Genomic DNA, 14,374 nt, shown 5'->3' with positions numbered 1-14,374 from the left:
CGGTCCCAAGGACCATGGGGATTGCTGGGAAGTGGGTGTAGTCTTGTGTACAGTATGTTGATAGTTTGCAAATGGCTGAACAATGAAGCATAGCACATGTAACCCATGCATCAATGTCCATATGAATGCATATACAAGCATGCAAACAAAACATCTGTAAGCACAGCTGAATGTGAAAGAGGATTTTCTACTCTAAAGCTAATTAAAACCTGCTTAAGGAATGGCATGAAGCAGAGCACACTAAATAACCTGATTCTGATTTCACAAGAGGGACCAGATCCTACAGACTTTGATTATGAAAACACTGCAGATGACTGGGCCCCTAAGAAGAAGAGGAGAATTAATATATAAATTGTTATTTCAAGTTTAAATCATTATAAGGACAGAATTTAAAACATTTTATTATTGCGAAGGTCCCCACTCGGTTACTACTTGATACCACCCGGCTAGAAAAATGTTCTGGGGAGAACACTGTTATCACTTTCCAGAGCTTAGTACATCTACCTCTAAATGTCATACAGAGACCATACATAGCAGCCACATGCTAATATACAGGGAAAAACTAACGTGTTTATGACATTTCAACTGTTTTAGTCTAGGATGTTATAGCAACACATTGGACATACAGTAACACATGTCATCACTGTTGTGCATGTGTAGATTAACATGTTATATAACACCTCTTCTGCTTTACCCCTCTTTAACCAAATATCATAATGTTTATCTTGTAATGAATGTTCTGCACACACAGGGCCGTAGAGAGGGTGGTGCGGCCAGTGCCTCTGCACAGGGCGGAATCCTCCAAGGTCACCGGCAGCAAACTGCCCGGCTCCGGAGGTCTGCATGAAGAGACCTCCTGCAGAGCTGTGTGTTTGATGTCTTTAGGTGTACCAGACTGTTGGAGGGGAGAAAAAATTAGAATAAATAACATGTTATAATATTTTTTTTTCTAATTTTATTTTAGTTTCCCTCACCGGAGGAGGAGAGGCAATCCATTGCTGAGGAATTTGATAGGAGGTGGAATTTTCCCAACTGTGGTGGAGCAATTGATGGAAAAGATATCCGCATTACCCCACCTTCCCACAGCGGAACTTATTATTATAATTATAAGGGTTTTTTTAGTATAGTACCCATGGCGGTAGGGAACACCAACTATGAGTTTATATTTGTTGATGTAGGGTAAAATTGGTGTACTTCTGATGGAGGGTGCTTTAAAAAAACCCTCTTCTATGATAAGCTTACCACAACTGCCTGAAATTGCCAACTACAGCAGAAACAAAGCATGGCCTAAACTATGTATGTATTTGTGGCTGATGAGGCGTTTGCACTACATGAACACTCGATGAAGTCATACGCGCAAAGAGGCCTGACTAAAGAAAAGCGGATATACAATTACCGGCTTTCCAGGGCACGGCAGATTGTTGAGAACGCCTTTGGCATTCTCAGCAACCATTTCAGAATCTTCCTGATGGCCATTAATCTACATGTCGACAAAATTAATTCAGTCATCTTGGCATACTGTGTCCTACACAATCTCCTGTGAAACAATCGGCTGATTGCGTGTGTATTAGCAACTGCGTTCCTAGCTGAATCAGGCCCTGTGTTTGAAAAATTACAGTTAGGAGCTGATTGGTTGGTGGTTTATCACTCTCCAAATTATCACTTTCCAGAGCTTAGTACATCTGCCCCTAAATATCATACAGAGACCATACAGAGCTGCCACATGCTAATATACAGGGAAAAAGTAACGTGTTTATGACATTTCAACTGTCTTAGTCTAGGATGTTATAGCAACATATTGGACATACAGTAACACACGTCATCACTGTTGTGCATGTGTAGATTAACATGTTATATAACACCTCTTCTGCTTTACCCCTCTTTAACCAAAAATCATAATGTTTATCTTGTAATGAATGTTCTGCACACACAGGGCCGTATGGAGGGCGGTGCAGCCGGTGCTTCCGCACAGGGCGGAATCCTCCAAGGTCACTGGCTACAAGCTGCCCGGCGCCGGAGGTCTGCATGAAGAGACCTCCTGCACTGCTGCCCGGCGCTCACAGAGCAACGCCGATGAAGATCCCCGCCCTCCACCCATCCCCAGGCGGAAAAATGTATGTGCTCAGGGGGAGGAGGGGACGGAGGGGGGCGAGAGGGGTGGCAGTGCAGCACAGGACGCACTGCTGTCCTGATACGGCGTTGTGCACACATATAACAGAACACAAATATTATATTACAGTTTGTGTTTGTTTAGGGTTGTTTGGGTGGAGGGAGATAGTGGACAGAATAAAAATGTATATTCTAAAAACATTTCAAGAGATTTATTTATATGTATATATATATATATATATATATATATATATATATAAAAGTAGTACTTCGTCAATATGTAACATTAGATTCATCTTTCAATACAAACTACTGCAATTGAGTATTATTCAGACATACCATTACCTCCCAACATTCGGTCTTGGAACAAAATGGGTGTGGCCAAACATCTCAGGAGCATGGCCAGTTATTTCAGGGCGCGTCACCTGTGCTTCTGATGTGGTGCATACACACGCGAGGGTAATCTCTGATTAACAAAAGTAAAAATAGAATTTACCAAATAAATAAAAAAAACATTATATGCTAATGGATGAAGTACAATCAGCTGTGGGACAAACCACTAATCAAAAGCAGCTACATAGATAGTCATCCTCAGCATGGCGCATATTTACCTCGGCCTTCCTGCAGCCACAAGACTCTCTCTTCCTAACAGATGTATCTGCCTTTGCGACCACATCAGTGGCAGACTGGAGCATGAGGGGCCTAGAGGGGAACGCAATAATAGAGGCCCAGGGGGATAGTACGCCATACCTCCCAACATTGTGAATGGCAAGGGTGGGACCCCCGCATGCCCGAAAAGGGGATGCAGTCTCGCTGTAAAGGGGGCATGGCATCGCAGCACCTCCCCCTCTTCATCAGTCTGGGGGCGAGCCCAGCATCCCTGGAGATGCTGTTGTGCCCCCGGCTCTCCCCGCATGGTGAAGAGATGCCATGTGCATAGCATCTATTCACCCACTGCTCTGCACTGCAGCCTGTGGGTGGGATGGCGGGACAATACCTGAATAGCGGGACTGCCACACCAGCAGCAGGACAGTTGAGAGGTATGGTACGCAGAGAGGTAGTGTTTGGTATGGAAGGGTCAAAGGAATAGTGCAGAGTGGTAGGGGTGACTATGCAGGGGTGAAGGAGGTAGTGAAGAGAGATAGTGTTTGGTAAGGAGGGGTCAGTACGGTAGTACAGATAGGTAGTGGTGAGTACTGAGGGGTCACGAGGATAGTACAGTGAGATAGTGTTTGGTAAGGAAGGTTCAGGGGGATAGTGCAGATAGGTAGTGGTGAGTATGGGGGGGTCAGAAAGGTAGTGCCGAGAGATAGTGTTTGGTAAGTAGGGATAAGGGTGGTAGTGCTCATAGGTAGTGGTGAGTATGGAGAGTTCAGGGAGGTAGTGGTAAGCATGGAGGAGTCAGAGAAGTAGTGGTGAGTCGCCCAGTAACCCTTGCAATGCCAATCAGTTGTGGGTAAATTAGACCTCTACACATATACCAGCATTATGCCACACTGTAGTACATCCACATTATGCCACACTGTAGTGCCCACACATTATACCATACTGTAGTGTCCACACATTATGCCACTGTAATGTCCACACACATTATGCCACACTATATTGCCCACACACATTATGCCACACTGTTGAGCTCACGCACATTATACCACAATGTAGTGCCCATACACATCACACAACACTGTAGTGCCCACACATTATGCCACACTGTAGAACCCACACACATTATACCACATTGTAGTGCCCACACACACCATACAACACTGTAGTGCCCACACATTATGCCACACTGTAGTGCCCACACATGCAGTCAGCAGAGTAGCAGGAAGAGCAGCAAAGGTAGCCTCAGTTATTAACTCCCATGAGGCTGCTGCTGTTGATCTTCACGAGTCAGAGAAGCATATGATGGGCTTCTCCAATCAGAGTCCAGCACATGCTCCTCTGCAGAGACTACTGGTATTTATTGCCCAGTAGTGCACTGCTGACTGCACTGTGGCCCTGTCCTCTGCGTGTAGCTGCCGGCTGGGTCATTCACAACTTTTATGACTGCCGGCAAGCAGCTGCACTGCAGCCTGCCATATCAAACGGCGCCCTCCTGCGATAGAGCGTGGCTACAAATCACTGGGGCCCACCTGGGTTTTCACCAAATCCCTGGTGGCCCAGTCCGAGCCTGAACCACATCTAATTGAGCCGCAATTATGTTTACATGCCCTTACTATATTTATACCACGCTTTTCTACCCGTTCCCTCTCAATTTCCTCCTCCCCAGGTGCTGTGAGTCATAAGTCTTCATACAGACACGTCATACTTGCCAACCCTCCCTGATTGTCAGCGAGAATCCCAGAAATACCGGTGATCTCCCTGACGCCCTACCTAACTCACCAGCTCTAAATGTAGGAAAGCGCTGGTGGAGTTGCACCTGCAGCAGGATTAATCCATCAGAACAGCCATGCACAAGCCTGGAGCTGGCAGTGTAGATCACCGACTGAAGGAATAGAAAAAGCGCTGCTTGTAGTGTATATGCAGCAAATATCAGGGAGGTCTGTGTATGTACCCTGTGCCAGCAGCTGAACTCACCGGCAAGGGTACTCTAGGTGTGCTGGTATCACCTGGGTCAGGAATCGGTGGCTGTGTTCAGGGCTACCATCTGAAACTGTGGGGCAGATAGCTGTGTGTGTTAAATAAAAGAGGATGTGACTCAAGGTGTTTGGGGAGGTGGCCAGATGGAGGGGGGTCGTCCAGGGACGAGATAGGAGCGGCCAAGAGATGCTGAGGATAAAAGAAGAGGAAGCTACAAATGAGAATGATTAAAAATGTACAGGCCCAAACAGTGCCCCCTGCCCTGCTGTGCCGTAGCACATGCCGCACCACCCTAGTTACTGCCCTGCTCAGTAGAAAAACATTGTCTGTCTGCGTTCATAACGCAACTGAGTCTGACTCAGAATAAGGCCCACAATGACCATTTCATTATGCTCCCATACTTAAATATGTAACCATATATGTAACACATGGCTTTACTGTACCCAGGGACGTACTGGGCAGTCCCTTGCGCCGCAAAAGAAGCATGGTCTTGCCTCCCAGGGCGTGCCACGAGTCACTGGGGCTTAGCCATGCGGCGCGCCCCGTCTTTCAGTAACCCTGGCCGAGCAGAGCGCTGGGAGGCAGAGCTGCACAGCTGGGATTTGACGCTGGACCTGCTCATCTGGCCATCGGCCCTTCTGGCATTTGCCAGAAGTGCAAGATGGGCAGTCTGGCCCTGACCGTACCTATTACATTTAACTTATAGGTGCAGGCATAATTATAATATCAGCATATAGATATTATATTGCATAATATGTTTTGATTTGATTAAACATGTAAAGATTCATTATTATTACGTATTATTGTTATTATTATTAATAATAATAATAATCATAATAATAATAATAATATTTACTTATATAGCACCAGCATACTCCTTTGCACTTTACTATTGGGAATTAAAAGGGGTAAGAAGGCTCAACTATCAAGCTTACAATCATGGAAGAGAAGGTTAAAAAAAAACATGGAAAACATATATATATGAAGATGGAAGTGCCTAACCCTAACCTCCCTCCCCCTGTTAAGGGCCCCATACACGTTGCGATGATAAGTTGGTAAGATGTGTAGTACGATTCCACCATCCTCTAGTTAGATCGCAGATCAGATGGTTTTGCAGAGAGATCTACGATCTTTTGAGAACAATGTGATAAACTTCTATGCATCTTATCCTATGATCGCAATCGTCAAGGGCAAACGTACAACACATCTTACCAACTTTGAATTGCACCGTGTATGGGGGCCTTTACTGTTTTGCAGTAAGATCTACTATCCAACTAGATGAATTCGGGGACGCGCATCAGCATCATACGCACACTGAAACAACACACGATGTGAACAATTGATCGCTACGATTTATCGAAATCGTGCACATCGTGTAAAAAATCGTACTGTGTATGGGCTGCATTAGTGCCTAAACCTATCCCTACCTCCCCGCTCCCTAAACCTAACCCTCCCAGGGGGGATGCCTAACCCTAACCTCCCCCACCTAGTGCCTAAACCTAACCCCCCCTTCCGGGAGCCTATCACTAACCTTCCTTGGGGGGGTGCCTAACCCTAAGTCCCCCGTGGTGCCCTAAACCTAACCCCCCCATCCTCGGGCTAAGTGAATACTTACCCCATTCGCGACGATCGGTATGGCGGGGATCAGGGTTCCGGCGTCGCGATTATGACAGGCGTCGGTATCTCGATGCATGTCATGAATCCCTAGCAGGCATTGTGCCATCGAGATTGTGACCGGCGGCACATTCCATATTATACTTCTATTGCTATTGTATCCTGCATTATTTTGTTGATTTAATGCTTTCATTTTTGTTCTATTTTTTATTTCATTTTTTTATATTATTGGAATTTGTGTATTTGAACTGTACTTCAACAATTTGAACCATTATGCTTAGTATAATTTCCATTGGATGTTTTTAATAAACATGATACCTTATTATTTATATCCACATTATCCCTTTACCTGGTACATAAATATTTGTGTGTGTCAATAAATAACCTTATAAACCTGAAGCTCAGTTGTGCACTGATCATTATAAAGTTCATAAGGGCAGTGGTTCCCAAACCTTCTTGGCTCATGGCACCCTTACTGTCTCAGAATAGTTTTGCGGAACCCCTGGACCAAGAGATAGATTCAATTAGCAGTGAGGTTCTGTTGGAAATTCTCACACTAATGTAATACTAGCAAAAGCAATTGAGGTTCTTTTAGAATAATAATCTCTTATGTGTGCATAAGACATACACATATGTACATACATACAGGGTTACATACATACATACAGGGTCATACAAACATACATACATACACACACATACAGGCAGGGTCACACATGCATACATACATACAGGGTCATACATACATACAGGATCACACATACATACATATACATACATACACACGGGATGCAGTTTATAGACCAGTGGACTAAATGAAGCCAGTTTATATCCCGACACGAAAAGCCCGACGGGGGACTTCAGATAGGCATCAAAATACCGACGCCTTTCTGAATCCCGATGCCGGAACGCAGAAGGACGACAGCCCGAACGAGGTAAGTCCGGGGCGTCCTTATCGTTAGCCGCGGAGGGGATGGTTAGGCTTAGGGAGTTTAGCAGAGTTAGGCACCCCTAAGGGGGATGGTTGGGGACCCCATGGGGTAGGATAGGGTTAGGCACCCTCCCAGGAGGGTTAGGTTTAGGGTGCGGGGAGGGTGGGTTAGGTTTAGGCACCCCTGGGGGGGACTTAGGGTTATGCACCATCGAAGGAGTTTTAGGGTTAGGCATCCCTAAGGGAGGGTTGGGGGGGGAGGGTTAGGGTACTTACCAGCCAGCGTCGGGATCTCCTGCTGTCGAGCTTCTCGTGTTGGGAAGTTTTGCCGCCGGTATTACATACTGATTCCATACATACATACATACATACACACACACATATACAGGCAAGATCACACATACATACATACATACATATACAGGCAAGATCACACATACATACAAACGTACGTACTGTGACAAGAACACTGGAATAGTGTTTGAGGGCAGATATATTTATCCTAGGTTTCTGACCTACATGTTTTAAAACCCCAGGAAGATACAGTATTTGTGTTTGTTCTGCTGACAGCTTTTGAGCTTTGGTAACAGCCGGCTAAGGGTTCCTGGGGCTATGGATGGAGAGTGAAGGGGGGCTCCATCCATTAGGCCCAGTACGGGTCTTAGTTTCTTTAGGCTTAGAGAAGGCTAATTTGTGATTTCAACTGCATGAGGGTGTTAAAAGGCTGTCAGTCTGGTCATTATCTCTCTCACTGCCTGGGGAAAGGAATTGCAGAGTCTCTGGGCCCGATTCAGCACGGATCGCAACTGCGATCGCCGCTGTGTAATAGTATGCAATGAAGCTGCGAAAAAATGCTAATATCTGCCACCGCTCAGCCAGCATAGAGACGATTACTACTGCTTTATCACATGCGTAATATCTCGCAGTCATGCATATATATCGGTAACATCGAAGAACATCGGCCCCTCACGCACAATTACAGCAGGTCGGATCTGTCTCAGAAATTGCAAGTCCGCACACAGTGAGTACTCAAGCTGCATAGGCAATCTCAGTGACAAATTTATGCACGGCCATGTAACGGTATTGAAACGGAGAGATACGCCTGGGTTTCTGTTACCACTCTCCCGTCACCACACTCAAACGCTCACCACCTGTCACTCACTCTGCGATGGATTCCACAATGCTGAAGTCTGAAGAATGTGTCCTGATGGCGCAATAATGGGATTCGATTGATATGTGTATATATACTGATTTCAATAAATAATGAAAAATATTAAATTTTCTAGATTTTACTTCAGAGTTTTAAAACAAATGTCTTCACAATTGATAAAATGTTAAACGAAATGAACTAAATGTAAAAAAAAGTATATAACAAATGCTAAAAAATAAATAATGAGATAACTGCTAGAGTAGACAGTTTACACAACACAATGTAAATATGATAAATATAATAAATAAAACACAATGACCTCTGGCTGTCACAGTCCTTAATGTGTACAGTTTGTCGCTGTACATAAATCATTCCATAAAGAATAGAGTATTAGTGGTAAATTTACTAAGATGGGAGTTCTATTTAAGAAGTGATGTTGCCCATAGCAACCAATCAGATTCTACTTCTCATTTATTTAGCACCTTCTAGAAGATAAACCTGGAATCTGATTGGTTGCTATGTGCAACATCACTTCTTAATAGAACTCCCATCTTAGTAAATTTACCCCTTGGTGTTGAAATTACTAATTAAATTGATGAGACAATGGTTTATGGATCAAAGGGCCTGATTCAGAGCCGTTCGCTATTTGCGGTCGTTCGTTCAAAAACAAGGGGTGGCTATTCAAATGATCCGTTCGCAAATTGCAGTCTGTTCACACCTCTAAGTCTGAACGAGCGTGCAAAACATACACTCGTTTATTTGTTAAAAACGCCCCCTGGCCGCTCGCACCATACGTCATGTCCGCTATTTATTAGATTAATCGAGTACATCGAACAGCGTATGAACTGCTCGCTATTCTTGTGGTTGGTTTTTTCAACCGCTATTTTGCGAGCAGTTCTGAGTTAAAAAAAAACAAGTGACGTGGTCAATGACGCTGCTGTATTAATTATGCACTCCCTTAAAACGCCCGTTTTGACCTTTAAGCACGCCTGCGTTCGAATTCCACTCCCCCGTTTACAAGCACCTTCCCCTGTTACCACCCACATACGCCTCATTCTGTCACTCAAAATAGCAGGCACTCGCTATATAGCGTACAAACGATTTTCGGCCGCACTGACTGGTTCGCGCATGCGTACTAAAAAACGTACGCATGCGCAGATGTGCGAACATCGCTCGGAACGAGCGTACGGCCGCTAGCGAGCGGCTCTGAATGAGGGCCAAAGTCACTAATCTGGAATGCGTAGTCTTTATACTGTAGCATGTGCTGCTAAAGGATGTTTCCTTATGATAAAGGCTGCTTCCTCGATGTAATAAGAGGAATCCTATTGTGGTATCAGTTAGAAAAAAAGTACCTCCCAAGTGTCCGGTGCCGGTGGCTTCAGTAGCGGGGTGATGATTCTTTGTGTGATGTCTACACCATTGTTTTTGTTTTAAAACTTTGAAGTAAAATCTAAACAATTTAATATTTTTAATTATTTATTGAAATTGAAATCAGCATATATACATATCATTCAAATCCCATTATTGCGCCATCAGAATACATTCTTCAGATTTCAATATTATCTACGCAGTGTGAGTGGGAAGCACACACGTACCCTGGGCTGCTTATAGGGTTCAACAAAGGAATTTGCACCAATCCCCTTAGTGTTACTTTATGCTTAGGAGCACATTTCACTAACCTTCCTGACTGGGATTCCAAAATGCGTCGGTAATCGCAGTGCGATCGCCGTGCATGCGCAGTGCGGTGCATATGCATGCACAGTACGCAACAATCTGCATACACGATTGCAACTGTGATCCATGCTGAATCATGCCCTTGTTTAAACTTCTTATGTTGTTGTAGTGTTAGTCAGGAATGACTCATGTTTAGGTAGTGCCAGACAGGCAAGGTGTTTATTTTGATGTTTTATTTTATTTTTCAGCTTAATAAAACTGGTTGAAGCCAGCTGCACCATAAGCACTAGACTCGTCCGTCTACCCCAGTAGATGGTACCTGTTCCCATAGCACTGTAACATTACATAAATACAGGGAGGGTCACACATGCATACACACACACGCAGAGTCACACATAACTACATAAACACATACAGGCAGATTCACATACATACATACATACAAGCAGAGTCACACACAGACACATACGGGCAGTGTCACACATAGACACATACATACATGCATACATACATACAGGCAGGGTCACACATATACACACATACGGTACATAAATGTAGGCAGGGTCACACATACATACATATATACTGTGACACAGTCAGGATAGGGGTCACTCTCCTGAGGTAGATGGACTCCCTCTTTGCACACACAGCAGCCGTAGAAACAGGATACAAGTCTGGAGTTCTCGTACAAACTGGTCAGCGCCAGTCTTTATTGTGCCAAATGAATATAAACATAAACAAAACATAAACATAAGTCCTAGCCCGGCTGGGCACTAGCTACACAGCAAATTCCCTATTTATAATAATGGTAGGACCTATTGCCCTCACCATCAACAAAACACGTGCACAGTACTTACAAGGATTATCACCAAGTGTCTCTGAACAGGCTAGTCTGCCTGCTCTCCCAGGTGTGAGACACTCAGCCACAAACAAACCATGCTATATTAGAGATATCCAGCTGCAAGCCCTAATGAGCCTGTTACCAGGCTGAAAGGCCCAAAACCTGGAGTGGCCTGTGGATGGAGCTCTCCCTCTCCTCACATCCACACCCCCAGGACCCAAACCGGCTTTTCCAAAAGCCGATACTCTGGTCTGCTTACAAAACAGACTTCTCCTGGGGGTTTTAGAACACATAGGCCAAAAACCTTTGACAAATGTACGTGCCATTGATCACTTTACCAGTGCTTCTATCATAATACATACATACATACATACATACATACATACAGGCAGGGTCACACATACATTCACTATGTAGACAAAAGTAATCGGACACTGACAGCAAATAGGCCAAAAGGATTTTATTGACGTCAGCACTTTGTTGGTCCACCACGTGCAGTGATTACTGCATATACCCTTCTTGGCAAATTGCCCACAAGTTACTGGACAACAGCAGGCGGTATGTTTTGCCATTATGCCTTAAGTACAGTGACCAACTGTGACACTGAAGAAGGTCGAGTCAGCCTAGAACACACCTGTCACTCCAAATCGTCTCAGAGGTTCTCAATGGGGTTAAGATCTGGACTCTGAGCTGGCCAGTCTATCTAGGTTACTGAATTTTCTGTATACCAGTCCAGCGTCACCCTGGAAACATGACAGGTGGAATTGTCGTCCTAATAAAAACATTTGTTGTTTTCGTAAAACTGCAAGTGCATAGACCTCCCTACGTAGTGCTCTTGTCGAAACCGCCACATTAGTAGCCATTTGGAACTCATGTGCTATGGTATGCATTTCGCTTGCGCAGGGGTGTCCAATCACTTTTGTCTACATAGCGTACGTACGTACATACAGTACAGGCAAGCAAGCAGGATCACACATATACACACATACAAACAGGGAGGGTCACACATAGACACATACATACATGTATACAGGCAAGGACGGTCACACATACACATACATACAGCCAGGGAGGGAGGGTGACACATAGACATACATACATACATACATACAGACAGAAAGGGACACACATATTCACATACATACAGGGAAGGACAGACACAACCAGACAGACTGAGGTACCTCTCACATTGATATGGAGCCAGCAGCTCCTGCATCCTTAATGCCTCCTTGTAGTCCCACCCTCTGCTGGGATCAGAGGAGCATGTGCTGGGCTCCACCAATCAGGGCTCAGTACAGGCTCCTCTAAACCCAGAGTCACAACCATAGTAAGGAAGGTCTGGAGCTGCTGCCCCACATCGAGTCGGGTCTTCCCTAGTTTTGGGAGAACTGCAGGGCCCAGCCCAGAAACATGGCTAGCTCGCTACAATATAATAAACATAAAAATATTTTAAAACATTGGCCCGTGGTAGGTTGGCCCGGCCCTGAGCAGCACCCCTCTATGTGTGGTGCAGCACCCCAGTCTTCCACGGGACACAGTTTGGGAAACACTGCATTAGGGTTTAGAGGGTATGGGGTTGATATAGAGATGGACACAGCTGCAGTAGCCACTGCGTCTTTATGTTATTGACGTAGCCGATAGGTGTCATCTCTATTGAGATGACCACTGGCTGCAGTGCGAATCTGCCATTATGCAAACAAAGACACACTATTGGTGGACCATCGGCTGCACCATTTGACATTGCTTTTGTCAATGGCAGATGGAACATGTCCGAGGGACCATTTCTGCCGGTGCCAGTGTTTAGACGCAGTCACTGTCATTGACACATCCGTGATACGCCCCATCTGTCCCTACCTCCCAGTTACCGCCCAAAAATGCCATTTGAAATTGCATGGAACTCCATGCAATTTCAATCTGTGACCCCGGCAGTAACTAACGGGATGCATGTGCAGTGCACCACATGGGAATTTGAGTGGGAATAAAGAGACATAGTTTTGGGAGAAGTGCTGGTTGCTGTGATTGACATCGGTGAGAATTAGGGAGTGCCGTCTCTTCCCAGATATACTGTGTAAGTAAGATCTGTCCTAGGGATTGTGGAGATTAACCTGGCGATTGTTTGTGTTACCATTTAGGGCCTGATTCAGAGGTGGACGCAAACGCAGCCATGTCTGAATTTTTTGCTGCTGTTATGTCTGCGTCTTTATGCTAATTCCGAGTCCAATTTTCAAACAAATGAGACACCCACTTGCAAAGTCTTAACACAGTACATTTCCATTACTATGCCTATTTAGACGCACCATCTGCACACCATCGGGCGTACTATAGAAACATGCACCAGTCCTATGACAGGTGCAATTTCTCTGTCTGAGTATGGCGTCCTATGTGAGCGTCTTTAAATGCAGCAGTTTTCAACGACACTCCAGCATTGACGTCACCACCCCGTTACCTCCCAGGAATGTCCACTAACATTGTAAGACTGATTCTGTTCTGTATCTCTGAGCGTAGACAATTGAGACACATGCGCTGTACACAACACATCGGTCATCTAGGCATATATCAGCACTGCGGCCATTTCTGAATCAGGGCTTTAGTGTAATATTGGTGCAGTGTATTGTGTATAATAAAGATACCATTGCATCTTCCCTGGTGCCTTATCTGCGTGATCCTGAACCTGTACACAAATGCTTCACAGTAGTGAAGATATTACATACAGACACAACATGATCTCCTTATATAGAGAGAAAAACACTCACATCCTATGGAAAGTAAACAGAAATTAAGCTGTAAAACAGATACAGTCACTGTAACTTGAAAACAATAACACTCACTCACTTGGGAATGGGCATCATACATCCAAAAAGTCACTCAAAAACATGATTGTGTTGATTCTAAATAATCGTATGCGTTGTCTTTGCAAACAATAGAAGACATAGAGAAGCCAAGAATTACTGTAAATGCAAAGATTTTACATCAAACTGAAAAAAGAAACACAAATCTATTATATACAAATAGCAGCATATGTAAAATTATATTGATAGATTGAAATGTATGCATAGAAGGAGCTAATAGCAGACTACCAAGTTCCCACAGGGAACAAATGAGATGAAATCCAGAAGCGTAAGTCCCAATGGAGTGTAGCTGTATTGTTACAGATGACAAGGTAATGAAGATAGTCCTGATATTTTATCTGTACTTGCAGCATCCAAGTGTGTCAGTCCTACGGGTAAGCACAGAAGTATGTGTCCAAAGAAAAGCACAACTCCACCAAGCGCACCTCTGGGTCTGATAGATAGCAGAAAGTGTGGTGTAGCTCATCATAATAAACGGCATACATGTAGTGACCACACTGCAGTCACACTGACTTCAGTGACTTTGGTGCCATGGGTGTGGTCCAGACCTCTTAAAGTAAACTCCAAATAATAGTGAACTGATTCAAAGTGAACAAATGTCAAATTGCCCTCCTTCTATTTGG

The sequence above is a fragment of the Taudactylus pleione genome, unplaced genomic scaffold (assembly GCF_031769625.1).
Source record: "Taudactylus pleione unplaced genomic scaffold, aTauple2 ptg000154l, whole genome shotgun sequence".
Taxonomy (NCBI): Eukaryota; Metazoa; Chordata; class Amphibia; order Anura; family Myobatrachidae; genus Taudactylus; species Taudactylus pleione.
The sequence above is the reverse complement of the archived record's forward strand: the minus strand, read 5'-3'. Positions refer to the sequence as shown.